Source organism: Melospiza melodia, chromosome 3 (assembly GCF_035770615.1).
Source record: "Melospiza melodia melodia isolate bMelMel2 chromosome 3, bMelMel2.pri, whole genome shotgun sequence".
Taxonomy (NCBI): Eukaryota; Metazoa; Chordata; class Aves; order Passeriformes; family Passerellidae; genus Melospiza; species Melospiza melodia.
Window position 1 is genome coordinate 19,951,134 of NC_086196.1, and position 15,094 is coordinate 19,966,227.

At 40.8% G+C, this 15,094-nt stretch overlaps 1 protein-coding gene across 3 annotated transcripts in view; it reads left to right on the forward strand.

Moving 5' to 3' along the window:
* The window catches only part of KLHL29 (kelch like family member 29), a 387,440-nt gene that overhangs the window by 22,376 nt on the left and 349,970 nt on the right, over positions 1 to 15,094 (forward strand). The gene's annotated exons all lie outside the window — the stretch shown is intronic.

Sequence of the window (15,094 nt, forward strand, 5' to 3'; positions counted from 1 at the left end):
GAACTCAGAGTGATGTCATATCCCAAGCCATTCTGTGATCACTGAAGTCTGCAGAGAAAGATTTTCCCCTTTGTTGTCATGGGGAATCATCTGGATCAACTCCAGGCTGCAACTTACTTGGACCTTCTGGTCTCTGGCTGAGAATTTTTTCAGGCATGCTGGAAACACGGTTCATTTAGCAAGGCTTATCAGCAAAGCCAAGAGCTGTGTTAAGGTTAATATTTCTGCCTTAGAGAAGGTTTCTTGCATTATTTCCATATGAGTATTTTTATTTTGCTGTGATTGATGGCCAGTGGTTATTAACCAGAGCATCAGGTTAATAACCAGGTTGTGCAGAGCTGAATGTTTGAAGGCTGAGCTGTGTATGACCAACAGTTGAAATACAAAGATTCAAATTAGATACCTTCATACTGAATGCAGTTCAAGGAATCACAGAACAGTTTGGGTTGGAAGGGATCTTTAAAGTCCAGTTCAATCCACCTGCCATGGTCAAGGATGTCTACAAGTACGTTAGATTGCTCGGAGCCCCATGCAGTCTGACATTGAGCATTTCCAAGGATGGGGCACCTGCCATCTCTCTACAGAGAAAGATGTGCCAGTGTTTCACCACCCTCATTATAAAAAACTTCTTTATATTGAATCTAAATAAACTCTTTCAGAAAGTATTGCTTCTTGTCCTATTGCAGCAGGCCCTGCTATAAAGTTTGTACCCATCTTTCTTATAGGCCCCTTTCAAGTACTGAATGGCCAGGATAAGTTCTCCCCGAGACCTTATCTTCTTCAGGCTGAGCAACCCAACTCTGCTTTTCTTAACAGAAGAGGTGTTCCATCCCTCCAGTCACTTTTTGGCCTTCTCTGGACCTGCTCTAGCAGGTCAATCAATGTACTTTCTGTGCTGAGAGCCCCAGAGCTGGATGCAGCATTGCAGATGTGGCCTCAAGAAGGTGAAGTAGAGGGGCAGATTCCCCTCTCTCTCAGTTCATAAGAATTCCTGAGCTCATGTCCTTGAAATAAACTGGATGTAGGAACATTTAAATAAGTTCTCTTGTTGTGCTGTGAAAACACTGTAAGTGCCTGTCTTGGTCCAGTTGATGAGTGAAGAAGTGGAAGTGAGGCTCTCCCAGGGGCTGCACTAGGGCAGCATCAGCCTGTTGGCACCACTTGGACTCAGCTGGGCTTTGATTTTTGTACCTGTCATTAAAAACTTAAACACTGAAAAAGGACATAATTGAAAGAATATTATATCAGGATTATTCTAGTAAAAGCCATTGGAGTTGGGATTCTTAAAACCCATACACTAGGGGCACACCAGTTCCTGTCTTGATCTAGTCTCTGGATTTTTTTAAGCTGACTTTATTCTGTGTAAATTAAAACCAAAACTGAGACCAGACTCATTCTGAGGAAATTATTAGACTCTATGGAATTAAGCATAGTGCTTCTGGTCTTCTAAAATCATGCTTTCAACTTCTGCTCCAGGAATATCAAGTTGAGACTTTCTCGCAGTCATTTAAATCTTGCTGAGTGCTTTGAGTTTATCAGCAGGAGTACATGATGTGTTCTTCCCTTCCTACCCTCTACCCCCTCCCACAACTTTTTATTTCTTCATGATTGGCCCTATGGGATATAAAATAAACATGCTTGCTCCAGAAGGCTCTGTGATGCAAGGAAGAATAGCGATCTTCTCTTCCCATGGTGACAGAATGCCTAAATAAATAGTTGCCAGTATGAGCATAGAAGCTGGAGTAATGGGAGTTTAACCACTAGGAAATGTATTCAAAGAACAATTGCTAGTAGAAGAAAATAAGCTAAAAATAAGTATGCCCCTTCCTAATGTTGCATGGTGGGTAAAAGGGAAATATTTATCAATTTTCTATACCTCCCCATCCTCCCCCCCATCCTTTATTTGAAAATTCTTGTTCAAAAGCATATGGGGATTGTCAGCAACTGGGTGCACAACTATATTTTTTTTTCACCCAGTAAAACCACTTTTATAATTGGGAAATACTGAAAATAGCTGCCTTCCTGTAGGAGGGTGGAAAGTGCTGCAAAATGAGATCTTCTTTGCAGAAAAATGTGTCCCTTTGTTTTAAAGACAGCAGTAAAAGGATTTGTTTTAGGTGTTAAATATGTCAGCATTGTAAAGACCCAGCAACCCACTTTGTTTTTAAATGTTTCAATAATTGTTCCTATGCTATGCTGCGGTGAATTATCATTAATTGTACAAGTCACAACTTGGTAAAAACCAACCCATGAATGAAATACTATATTTAAGGGTTTGTGTTTCTGCACTTTTTTTTTTTTTTAATTTGTGAGGTTTTTTTTTATTAAAAAAAAAAAAAAAAGGCTGGCTAAGAGAGGCCAGCTGGCACTATTATAGAGTGATAGGGGAGAGCTGTGAGCATGGAGGAGGCACAGCGTGACGGAAGGCAGCCAAAAGGATTAAGGTATCTTAGAACTTCTTTGCCGCAGGCTTAGTCTGATGGCAGAGGGAACGTGTAATTCCTGCTTTATTTTATTTGTGGCACAAGTGAGGAAGGGGGTTGGAGTTCTGATGACACATTTTGAGGGATGGGGCCAGTGGAGCTGCTGCTGGGGAGTCATTCAAGTGCAGAGGGATAAAATGGGAAAGATGTTTTAGGTCACCTTTTTTCTAAAGCTGCCTTCGTGTGGGTCTGTTGACATAAAAGAATAGTGAACGGCACTGTCCAAATGGCAGAGATTTCAAGGGAGGATTGGGAGTAAGAAAAGAGTGCTGTGCTTCAGTATTAATGATGTGTTGGTAGAACTCTGCAAATATTTTCAATTATTTTCATTGGACGTTCAGTGACTACAGTAGTCTCCTATATTAGACAAATGTCCCATTTAATTTGTAATATGATAGACTGCCTTTCATTTCTGCCCTTTTTTAAAAATAAGCAACAACCATAAAGTAGTAGATATTGATATCTTTGAAATTTGTTTCTGTGAAAATTCAGAGACACTCTTTTACATTCCAGAGATATCATTGATACCAATTTGTGTGTGTGCATATATTTGCTTACTTATGTATACACTTACATATATTTATGGGTGTGTAAATATATAAACTGAAGGCACACAAAATTAATAATAAATTTTAAAAGGCCCAAATTCTAGTTGGATGTTTTAATATTTTTTTAAGAATCTAGGTATGAAGTTGGTGTCACTTTAATGCTTTCACTGGCAGTATCTCTTAAATACTTCCATATTCAGTTTTAAAACATAAGTACTTGTGCCTCTTATCTTCTGTGGCCACTGTTCTAGGAAAGAAAATCAACATTCTTTGTAGTTTTTTTTACTTTCAAGGTATTGAGCCTTGTGCCCTAATCTCTCTTGGAAGGGATTGTAGGAAGTGAAGTGCTGACTTGCTGCCTGTATTTAAATCCTCTTTGAGAACTTTTAATCTTTTTTATTTAATATTTTCAAGGCAGTTTGCAGCACAAGACTGCTCACAATTGCAGGGAGACTTGCATTTTGGGCAGGTGAGCACAACCTGTTTTGTGATGATTGAGATCTGGACTGTGGCATGGTTAGTCAGCCCTTGGCGTGGAGGGTGGCTGGCCCTTAGGAGCAGCCCATAAATGCACACACATTCACCTTGCATAAAGCTGCTCATACTTCTGGAAATAGCCAGTGGGTGTGCCAGAGGGCTTATTGCTGGTACTTTGGGGTTGACTAACATCATTGCCTTGGCTGGGCTGAAGTGGACTGAGCTTATGGCCACCCTACCCTTTGGATGCTATTTACAAAAGTAATTTGAGAAAACCTGAGAGCTGGCAGAGATGGGCACATCTCAGAATGGTGGCAGGTAAACACTTGCAAAAGGAATACTAGTTCTTAGAAATTCTGAGTTTGGAAATCCTTGACCACAGTCAAACTTTTTGGAAGGAAATTTTTCAATTCTCCCATACCTCTGGGGCATTCCTGACTCAGAGCTTTGACTGTTTTATTTAATATACTTGTTTAACTTACAGGTCTGATTGAGGTTTTTGAGTTGTGGGTTACTGTTTGTTTTTTTGATTCACGTTTGCTGTTACAGGACAAAAGAATTTTTGTTAGTATGTGTACTTTATAGCTTCCTAATACAATCTAAGCACTCTTTAGTGCAACTTGACTGACCTAAAACATAACAAGCAGGGAATGCTTTTATTAATATTTTTTCCTCTTTATTAAATTGCCATAATTGATGCAAGATGAGCACCTTATGAGGAAGTAGGAGGAAAATTGCAGCTGGCAAGGTTAAAGTCTAGTCTGAAGTGAGTGTTGATAAGACAGATGTGAAGAGGGAGGCCATGTTGCCGCTGTGGCAGTGTTAAATCTCTCTCCCAAAACAATTGCATGTAAAGCTCCACCTATGTGGCTAATCATGTTTACATTGTTGAATGTTTCCATAGCACAGCAGTGCCTGCGTGCTGCTTTAGATTAGATTAGCTGCACACTGTGTTGAATAGATAGCATTTTGACTGTGTGTCAAATGATACAGCCACTATGAAGTGACTGAAGCAGCATCTTCCCCCTGCCCTACCCAAACCTGCAGGTTTGTCTCCATGAGGCCATTTGAAATCATTAGCATCAACAGCTTAGTAGGGCTGACCAGAAGAGGAGATCTGAAAAGATTTTTTTTTCTGTCTGTTGGAGATTGAGACTGTTTTACTTGTAGGAGAATATTCATTTTCAAAAGCATTAGTTCCCAAAATCCACTTTGTCCCTTACAAAGGGACAGCTCCACCATTTCTGCTGATTTTGTGATCAAATCATGGATGTACAATCCTGCATAGACTAATATCTGGAAGTAGGTTATTAAAATGTTTCTGTTGCCTAGATGCTTAGGCCCTAAGTAGAGATTTTTATTTTTTTTAAATCTGGGTACCAAGGGAAGTGGTGCCATATGAACAAGGTGCACTTTTGTTCATGCAGCAGCAGCACATGCTACATCCTGTGGGTACAACCCTCTGGGGTGGCTGATGTGAGGATGTCACTGTGTGCACATCTATCTTCAAAGCATTTTGGCAGTTCGTGGATGCCTGTTGTTGTATAGAGGCAAAAATAAGTACACAGTTGTGGCAGTGTGCATTGCTTGAGAAGGTGAGTTTGTTTCCAAAGCAGAAGCCTCTCCATTCTGCTTATTTTTAGAGGGTGGGGGAAAACTGATTAAAGTTAGTTTGGAGGAGCAGAAGCCTTCTAGACCACTTTAAAGCTCTACTGACTGCTGCTCGGATGGACAACTGCCACAGGTTTTCTTCTTACTACATTCTCAGTGTCATGACTCAGGCAAGCAGATACTCAATTATTAATGACTTATCTACAAAGAAAAATAATTAAAAACAAACCCAAAGCAATAGAGCACTTAATTAAGAGTTAGTGGTGGAGTTTCTGCCGTCTCTTAATGGAAAGCTTCCAAGAACAATTTACCTTCCAGAAAGAGTACCTGCATCAGCCTCATTAAAAATGCTTCCTGCATAAACCAGAAGTTGGATCTTACTTTTAGGCAGGCAAATAAACTTATTGATTAGACACTAATTGGAGTTCTGCAGAGCAGAAGGGAGCCTGCATGTATTTCAGAGACTTCAAGTAGAACCTTGCATTGGTGTTGCATTGTTGATGATCCCAAGAACAATTTGCAGGAGGCCTAAGGAAACTTTGTCACAAAGATGAGTTTTAAGACATTTTACTCCTCTATCTTTTATGGCATCTCTTGGTATCTCATTGGCTCATTAACTCCCTTGGGCATTTAAGCAATGTCATTGTTATTGTGTGTAGAACCATATTTTTTTTTGTTTTTCATCCCTTTTCCATGTCTTAAACAATTTGTAGCAAAACTCCCCTGAAACAGAAGCAAAGCCTGAATGTCTGAAGTAGAATTAGGGTTTTTTGAAAATGCAAGTTAGCAGTACCTACTCATAAGATGTAAATCCCTTGTGGAAGAGCTGTGTATGCAGCATGTGCAAATTAGTCAGTTTATTTCTCCAAGAGGACGCATCCAGCCTGGCTCCTGCCTTCTGCCCTGTTTTCCTGCCATTCTCTCCCCCAGCAGGACTTTAAAGCTATTGCAGTTTGGGAAACTCAAGCTTATTCATTACTGCAGTAAGACCTGCATGAATGTAAAGCTGTCTGGGTCTTAGGAATTGAGTCATCACTGTTCCTGGGGCAAAAAGAATATAGTTAAATAAAATCAACTCATTTTAGTGGCATCAAATTTCTGAAGGTGTTTATATCCTCACACTTATGTCTTATTTCTCTGTGTTGCTGTGTGCTTGCTCCTTTCACAGAGTCATAGAATGGTTTAGCTTAGAAGAGACACTTCAAAATCAGAGCTTTATCCAGCCTGGCCTTGTCTTTGGTGTCTTCCTCCCTACCCTGTGTTTCTGTGATTTTTTTTTTTTTTTTTTAATCTCCATGTTTGTAGTATAAGGTCTTTGTGTTTGAAGTCCTGTTCTGTTCCCCTTCCATCTCTGAATGTGTCAGTAATTCCTGAGGATGCACAAACAGAAAGCATGCTAAGTAAGTCTCTAAATGCAATTTGGTAGCTGGAAATAAAGAGCAAAACCAGCAGGATGTGACCAGCAATGGCTTTGCAAACCAAAGGGCTGAGTGTTGAGTTAAATGAAGTCACAGTCCTTTCTCTATTATTTTTTATTTTGAAATGCTGGCAGTTTCATTGCTGGAGGGTTTTATTTCCCCTTTAGTCCTCTGTATGCTGTCTTAGCTGACAGTAACTGGCTGGTGAGGTAAATGATCTCATGACATTACTGTCTGTGATGTTTTTGTTTTGCTTTTCTCCCCTCTGTGGGAGGAGAGCTTTAATTTAATTGCTTGGTAAGAAGAGTTGGTGAGTGGTCACTCGAGATCTTGCAGAGGGTTTTAACCTACAACTCGTTAGTGTGACTTGGTAAAAACCCCAACTGGGCAGGCAGCTTTTTGCAATCACTGTAGTCATCTTCTTTAATTATGTTACTATGTTCCCTATATAGAAGTAAGTAGCCAAATTTAAATTATATTTCTCAGCTGTTAATGAAGAGTAAGTCACTTAATTTCTGAGTTTTCAGTTAAATTAGAGATAATAAATAATTGAAACCTTGGTAATGTTTGTTCTAAAACTTGTTCTGACTCAGCTGTGCTTTCTCAGAAAAGGAAAAATTCTTTAAGCTACACATTTTCTGTCATTTGTGTTTGAGTTGTGTGGGTAAGAGGCTCAACAGTGGCAGGATGCCCTTTATGTGGATGGGTAGAGAAAATAGCATTTATAAGACATTAGTCTCTTCCTGTGTTATGTCACTGATGGACCCAAATTCAGTGGCAGAGAGAAGAATTGAAAAAGGAAGAGTGAAGTGGCATCCCTACCTGCAAGATGACTTTGGCAGCAGTGGTGTCATGGCATGCATATCCGTTTTGCCATTTTGAACTCTTGTTCCTTGTGTTCATTTAGTAAAGTTTTGTTTTCTTTGAAGGCTCAGCTTACAATGGTTTTTTGGCACATAGGAGCTCTTGGTTGGCACAGCCAACAAAGCAGTGCCTTCAGAGGGGCTTTGTCAGAGAATGCTTCCCCCAAGTGAAGATACCTAGACAATTTTTTCTTTTCTTTTTACTTTAGCTAGTTCTGAAACTTAGCTATTGATCTTTCAAAAACCTGTATAGTCAAAGTTTTTGTAAACTGCCTGTGATGGGAAATCTGAACAGGGCTGCTCCTGCAGGCAGCTCATCCACTAAAATGGGGCCCTACATTGAGAACAGCATGTTCTCCCTCTCGAGACAAATAAATGCCTTTTGACAGGTAACTTGCTAACTGTGTATTTGTGCATTGTGTTACACATGATTCCTGACATACCTAATTACCTTGAAATAACAGATAAAGGTCCCTTTATACTGACTTGACAAAAAATGTTTTGGTTGTAATTTTTATTTATAAGAATGTGGCATTTTTTCAAAGATATTTTTAAGTAAACCTGTTTATTCTTTTAAGTGCAGCTGTAAAACTGCTTTGACAGAGGATTGTTGGTTACCCTTAAAACTACAAGACAAATTTTGGTCCATTTAAGAACGTTGTGTGCATGATAGAAAACAGTCCAGCTGAAAGCATGTGGTGTAGCTGCTCCTTTTCACATGTAGGATGTTTGCCAGTGCGGGATTGTTTGGGTATTTTTTTTTTCTTGTCTCTCTGATTCTGTTACTAAATGTTAGAGGAATCTTAAGGAAAATATCATCTGAATTTTTAACCTTGCTGAACAGCCAGCCTGCTCTGAAGCTCCTGATTAGTGCAGAATTTGATCACAAAGCATGATTGAGAGTAGCAGCTTGTCATTGTGTGTGATTAATGACAGCTCCACCTGCCATGGAGCTTCCTAAGTGGTAAAAGCAATCCAAACTGGAGTGTCCTCTTCACTCCGTCGCAATTTAGGTTGCAGATTTATTCTCTCATCTCCTCCCCCCTGGGCCCCCCCGAAGAGTGTGAAGCTGAAAGAAATGATCAGAAATACCTGCAAAGATTCAGGATTACAACAGGAAACTGCTGGCTGGTGAGGGGAAATAGTGGCGCAGAAAGCAGAGCGGGTGTGGTGGAGCTTTTGGTTGAGGGTCAGTGGAATGTATAAAAATGGGCGTGCTGTGCTGCTCCTGATGGAGGAACGGCTGATGCAAGAGGCTGCACAGAGTGAGTGCAGGTGCACTCACCTTGCCCAGGCAGGGTGGACCACTGGCTACCCAACCTGCTCTGACTGATTTTAGTAATTTTTCAGGCTAGTTCTATACTAAGTCTCAATAAGAATTTTTTTTTTTTTTTTTTTAGAGCATCTGCTGCACAGCAACACAGCACCTCTTCCAGTTAAGGTCCAAAACCTTCATAGCAGTAGCAGCAAACCTGTGTATGCCCTACTTGGCTTTTGAGGGCAATTCAGTTTGGTACTATACCTGGAGAAATGAAGGTACCTGAAGTACATTCCTCAGTAGTGAATGATTTCTGCATGAATGAAGTCTTGCAGGTGCACCTAGTCATCTTGACTGATCTCACTAATGTTATTATGGAGCAGGGTCTTTCATGTGGCCATGGTTTGCACCACAAGCACAGATTATAGGGACATGCCTGGGGAAAGTGTGTATTTCTCTGTAATGGGAAAAGAAATTAAACTTCTGCAAGAAACAAAGCTATCATTAGTAGTAAATAATGTGCTTCAAAATAATGTGCTTCAAAATTGTGTATCAGTGAGGGCTTGCTCCTTTGTTCTCCTGCCTCTGGTAAACACTCCACATAAATGATGCTTACAGGTTTGTAGCTGACAGATCAGAAAAAAAAAAAAAAAGAACATTTTTAAAAAAAAAGTTTTTCTGGCATTCTGCACCAGCTGCAGGAGGTTTGTCCTGGTAAAGCAGGTGGTGGTCACAGGGATGCGCAGGACAGTGATAATGTCTTGTGGTAGGAAGCACAGACAGGCTGAGGGAGTCTGCCCTAATGCTGGAGGTCCGGAGGAGAATTTGAGAGGTGGCCTTGGATTGTGAGAATGACTCAAGCACATTCTAGCACTGATCACCTTTCTTAAAATAAAAGCTGTTTGCATTTGAGTCAGTGAGGGTGGGATTTGTCTCCCCTTACCTCAGACATCTAAGTTTAAGCTCCTTGCCCCAGGGTGCCTGCATGGACAGGAGAAAGAAATAGATTGCCCTGACCATGTGCCTGTTGTGAAATTGTTGGTGCTGAGCTTAAGATGGGCTCAGTGTCTCTCTCTTGTGGCTGGTTTGTGCTGATGTAACTGTTTCCTATTGTTCACCTCATGAAATTCATCCAGGCCAACTGCGAGGTCCAGCACATGGGTCAGGGCCGTCGCCAGGGTCGGTGCAGAATGGGTGGTGCCACCTGGGGGTGTTGGTCAGTGAAAAACTGGACGTGACCCAGCAACATGGGCTTGCAGCCCAGAAACCCCACTGGGATGCATCAAAAGCAGCAGGGACAGCAGGTCCAGGGAGGGGATTTTGCCCTTCTGCTCTCTCTGGAGGTCTGTGTCCAGCTCTGGGATCCTGGGTACAAAACAGACATGGACTTCTTGGAGTAGCTCCAGAGGAGGGCCATGAAAATAGTCAGAGGGCTAGAAGGGTTTTCCTGTGAGGGCAGGCTGAGACACTTGGGGTTGGTCTGAGGAGATATTGTTGTGGTGTTTCAGTGTTTAAAGGATGTACAAGAAAGCTGGAGTGAGGCTTTTTTACCAAGGTCTGTAGTGGCAGGACAAGGCATAACTTAAAACTGAAGGACAGCAGATTTAGGTTGCATGTAAGGAAAGAAAACAAGATTCAGATGGGGAGAAAAAATGGTGATTTAGAGAAAATCACTCTTGGGTCCATCTGTGGTTCCACTGGATGGAGGGATGCTGCTGCATTTGGTACAAATTCAGCATGAAAATTTCTGTGGCTGCCTCTGTGGTGCCGCTTGCTTCCAGCGAGCCTTCTTGGTGTTCTCGGCAGGGTAAAAGCTTGACACTTCATTTTAAACAAAAATATCAGTTTCCAGAGCTTCTGTTTTGAATGCAATATGAGAGAATGTGTATATAAATACTTCCTCTGGCTCATGCCTCTGTCTGCAGCGTGAATTAACATCAGTGTTTTGTCTTCACAAAAATGTTACCACACTATGTTGTTACGTGCCAGTATGACAACCTAATAGGATCACTGCTTCCAACTTTCCCCTCTCATTGCAGGAAATGATATCAATTTCTCTAATAAGGAACCCAAATACAGCAACTTGCAAATATTTGTATTTTGGCAGGCTGGTATCTCTGCAATATATGGGCCTGTCTCTCCTAGTCCTTTGGTATCAGAAGATGATACACTAGTTATTTCCATTTCCTGTCCTTACCACAGAGTCTAAAGAGCAACGTCTCTTTAAATGCAACACAGAACATAATGTCTAGAGAATTACTTGATCTGATTTGCCTTAAAAATGTGTATTTATGGGAAAGGAAATACTATGAGATGTTTGGATGATAGGAACTTTTAGAGTGTTTTTATTTATAGGTTGACATTGCTAAGTGGACGAGCATATCAGCATATCCTTTGAGATGTTAAGGAGGTATTTCTGTTACTAGTTGAATTTGAGGCCAGGAGGGAGATGGTGGCCTGGCCCAAAATCCCAGAGACCCTGGTAAAAGAGGCAGTGAGAGCTTTGAGTTCTGTTTCCTCTCAGGCTGGTTGGAAACAGGATGTACAACATCTCCAGTGTGTAGAGGAGCATGGCATTGAGACACCATGGGTATCCTTTGGTCCTGACACAGTTCAGGTGATCCTGGCTGTTACCCAGGCCTGGCAGCAGTAACATCTTGCCTGTGACAATTCCATGTACAACCTGCCACACAGTCAAGGGAATTAAAGTCAGAAGACAGCAGTTAAAGACTTACCTTATTCCCTGCAAGCAAAGAGGGTACAGCTCGGAACTTGTCTTGCTATCATGTAGTGACTTGCAATGACTTGATCAGGAATCTGTGTGATTGGAGAAATTAATTCATTTATACTGCAATGCTAATAATGTTTTTGTAAGTTTTGTGAAGCTGGAGGTAGTTGTGGGGTTTTATTCCTTCATGGGTATTTCAGTTTGAGCAGTTGTGCAAAACAAATTATATTTATTTGGTTGATACCAAAATATATTCCTGTTCTGTAATTTTGATCTATCTCTTTCCTGATACATAATTTAGTTACTGCCTTAAAGGCAGAAATAGCTTTAAGTGTACTGTTGTTTACTTCCATCAAAGCAGGATTTTACCTGCTGACCTATGAAGGACTCTTAAAGTTAGCTTTGCTATACATGAAATGCTGTTCAACTTTGATAAATCTGAGCAGAGTGAATATGTATGTTCTGAAGTCCCAGTAATGTGCAGAAAATGTAGCATATTTTAAAGTTGCAAAATAATAAAAGCCCTTGGTAAAATTGCTTAGCTGATAACTTAGAATCCAGAGGCTTAAGTTGTTCAGAAACAAAAAACCAAAAAAAAAAAAAGTAACTTTAGTTTCTAGAAAGTGGAAAATAAATGTTAACATAACTGCTGTCAGGAAAGGGACTGTAAAAAGGGAAAGTCTTGCCCAGCAGGTCTTAGCAGACCTGCTAAATTTCTAGTCTGTATTTCAGAGTTTATTTTTCTTGCTTCTTTCTCCCCCTTCCTCCTGATGCATGCTGTGCTCCCTTTGGTTTCACAGAGGTAGCAGAGCGCTGATCCAGGGGGAATGGCAGGTGCAGGAATTGGAATTACTGACACAAGCTGTGCCTGGCGGCCGCTGCGTGATCCTGTGGGGACAGAGGGTGTGCAGGGGTGTCCCCAGGCTTGGCCGGTGCTCCCAGCACTGCTGGGAGTGATGGGCAGTGAGAAAAGAGTCCAGCATGACTCAGGAGCGTGCTGTGCGGGTATTAAGAGAGCATCTTTTTCTTGTAAACTGAGACTTGAGATAGAAACCTGGAAGCGCAGTCAATCTGGAATATCACATAGCCTCTTAAAGTCTTTTTTTACCTCCTCTTCTTGTCCACGTACACTCAAATGAAGTACTGTTTTCCGTCCACTTGGAAGAGAGCTGGTTGCTTGGAGTATGGGAAGAGCACAAGAAAAAAAGCTGAAACTAGTTTCTTCTATGTGGAATGTTCCATTTTGTGAAAATTGCCTCCAACTGATAAGGCTGTGGAACAAGTTCTCTGTGAATTCAGGCCATTTTGTGCCTTAAAGGCTTCTCCCTCAAGAAGCAAAAAAAAAAAAAAAAAAAAAAAAAAAAAAGGAATAAAAAGAAATCTACCCATCCAATTAAATATTGGAATTTTGAAAACTTAGATGTAGCAATTAAACACAGGCCCCTTCTTCCTTTTATTTTTTCTGCCTATTCTAAACAAGCCCAAAGCACTTTGCGAGCTACAAATGGAGGTCATACAACAACTTAGTCCCTGTGGTCATTAGCCAGAAAACTGAAATACAGATGTCTCTGGGGCAAAACCAAGTAGTTTTTAAGTAGGACACAACTTTAGGACAAGAAAAGAATGTCATCGAGCCAAGCTGAGATTCTCAAGGTAACAAAGAAGTTGAGCCCTTAGGTTGTAATTTTAAGGGTCTGCAGACAGCTCGGAGAGGGACCACAGCCTTAAATATGTATTTATTGTTGCATTTACCTGTGTCTCCAATGCCCTTTGTGTCCCATCTCCCCCTTGATACATGAAGTTTAGTTTGTAGCATCCTATTTTAAAGTCATTGCTTGGAAATTTTGTGGTTGTTCATTTAAAATGTCGCTGGAAGGTTGAAGGACTTTCTCTTCAGCCAAAGCATAGGAAATATTTTCTTAAGTTGGAATAATTTTACTGCTGTGGTAACTGGGGAAATAAAATAATCCTGCAGAACCTGCCAAAATGGAAGCATAAACAGAGGCTTTGAAAGCCCACATTTCAAATGGAAAAAAGAGCATGTTCTCAAGCTGTGATGGTTGATAGATGTTTGCAGTATTTTGACAATAAATGCCTAAACTGTATTAAAAAACAAAGGAAAACATTGGAGTTTTTTAATAACTAGTATTTTTTTAAAGACACTTCTGCTAAATTCATCATCTCACTTAATTGTTTTCTTAAATTACCAATATTCATTGTAGCAATTACAAGTAGGTTTGTTTTTAAATTTTAACCTACAATAGTGGTATCCTGCAGGTTGCAGAAGAGCACCCAAATACATAAGTCTGAACAGTGTTTTTGTGAACATGGGATTTTTAACAGTCTTCCTCTTCTGTTTAAGGTTTTTTAAAAAAAATTGTTGATGATTCCACCATCTGGGGACTCATAATAATTTTTCAGGAATGTGAGAAGTGGTCTCTTTCTTCATTCTGTGTAGTACATTATGGGAGGTGTGGTAAAGCTTATGAAGGCAGTGCTGCCTCTATCCAAAATGAGTGGTCAGGCAGGATTCCTCAGGACTTGCTCTGTGCAGGTGCCACCTGTTTGTATTTCTACCTTAGGCTGTGGTTTGATAAGCAACCAGACCTTGTTTTTGGGAGTTGTGGTGGAACATGGGGCCAGAGTAATGAGATAAGTGATACTGAACTTTTCTTACAGAATTAAAGTAACATATACTGCTCTTCCTACAGCTGTGTGATGTTATTTCAACACATGGAAGCCCTAAGCATACTGCCTGTGGGAGGGAATAATGGTGTTAAAAGGGAGTGAGTGCATGGTCTTCCTCCATAACCTACCTCCAGATGTGGTGGTGACCATAAATCTCTGGATGTGGCTGGTTCTAATATTAAACAGGACTCTGCATTTTAATGGCATGAGCATAGAGCTGAGACATTAGGTCATGAGTCTTAATCCACCACTGCCTGTGATAATTCATTAACTTTTCTGTCTGCCTGCCTTTGAAGCTGTGAAATGGGTAAGTTCATAATCCCTTCCAGAGGAAACTCTGGGAAGGGTTCCATGGCAGAGCAACCCAAGGGAAGCACTCGTTCCAAGGATGCTGCAGCAAGGTCCTTGGAAAAAGAGAGAAAAGGACCAAGATCTACAGGATGTTCACTGTCCCACAGAAAAGTGTGGAGGTTGTGGATGGAGAAATGTCCTGGGGGTGGCCTTTCCCAGCAGGGGCTAAAGGGAAGCTGTGGGTTTCTCTGGAGCCCTTTTCTCCAGTCTTTCCACACAGTGTCCTTTGCTTGCTCTTTTATTAACATGGATTTTAGACCTTCCCTCATCCTCCCTGCTATGTCAGTTTTTCCTCCTGTTTTTTCTTTGCCGTAGAAACATCAAGACCAAATTAAACAGGATTTGAAAAATGACATCACTCACATAAACCTTGTTGCCTTTTTTTTCCTGTAGGGTCTGCCTCTTTTTCTGCACCTGCTGCCATCTCTGCTATTTTGATGGGCTTGACAGAGCAGGCAGTGCCAGTTGTGCATTGCAGATAAAACTATGACAGTGGTTTGTCCCAAATGATTTTAACATGAGAATAGTAAGTGCAGCGTGCTAACCTTACTAAAATCTAAATACCCATAAAAGAACAAGAGGCAGTTCCTCTCAGGTGATGTTTGCCTCTTCTCAATTCAACTTCTCCTACTCATCTGCAAGGTCACTGGGGAGGTCCTGCAAATCCTG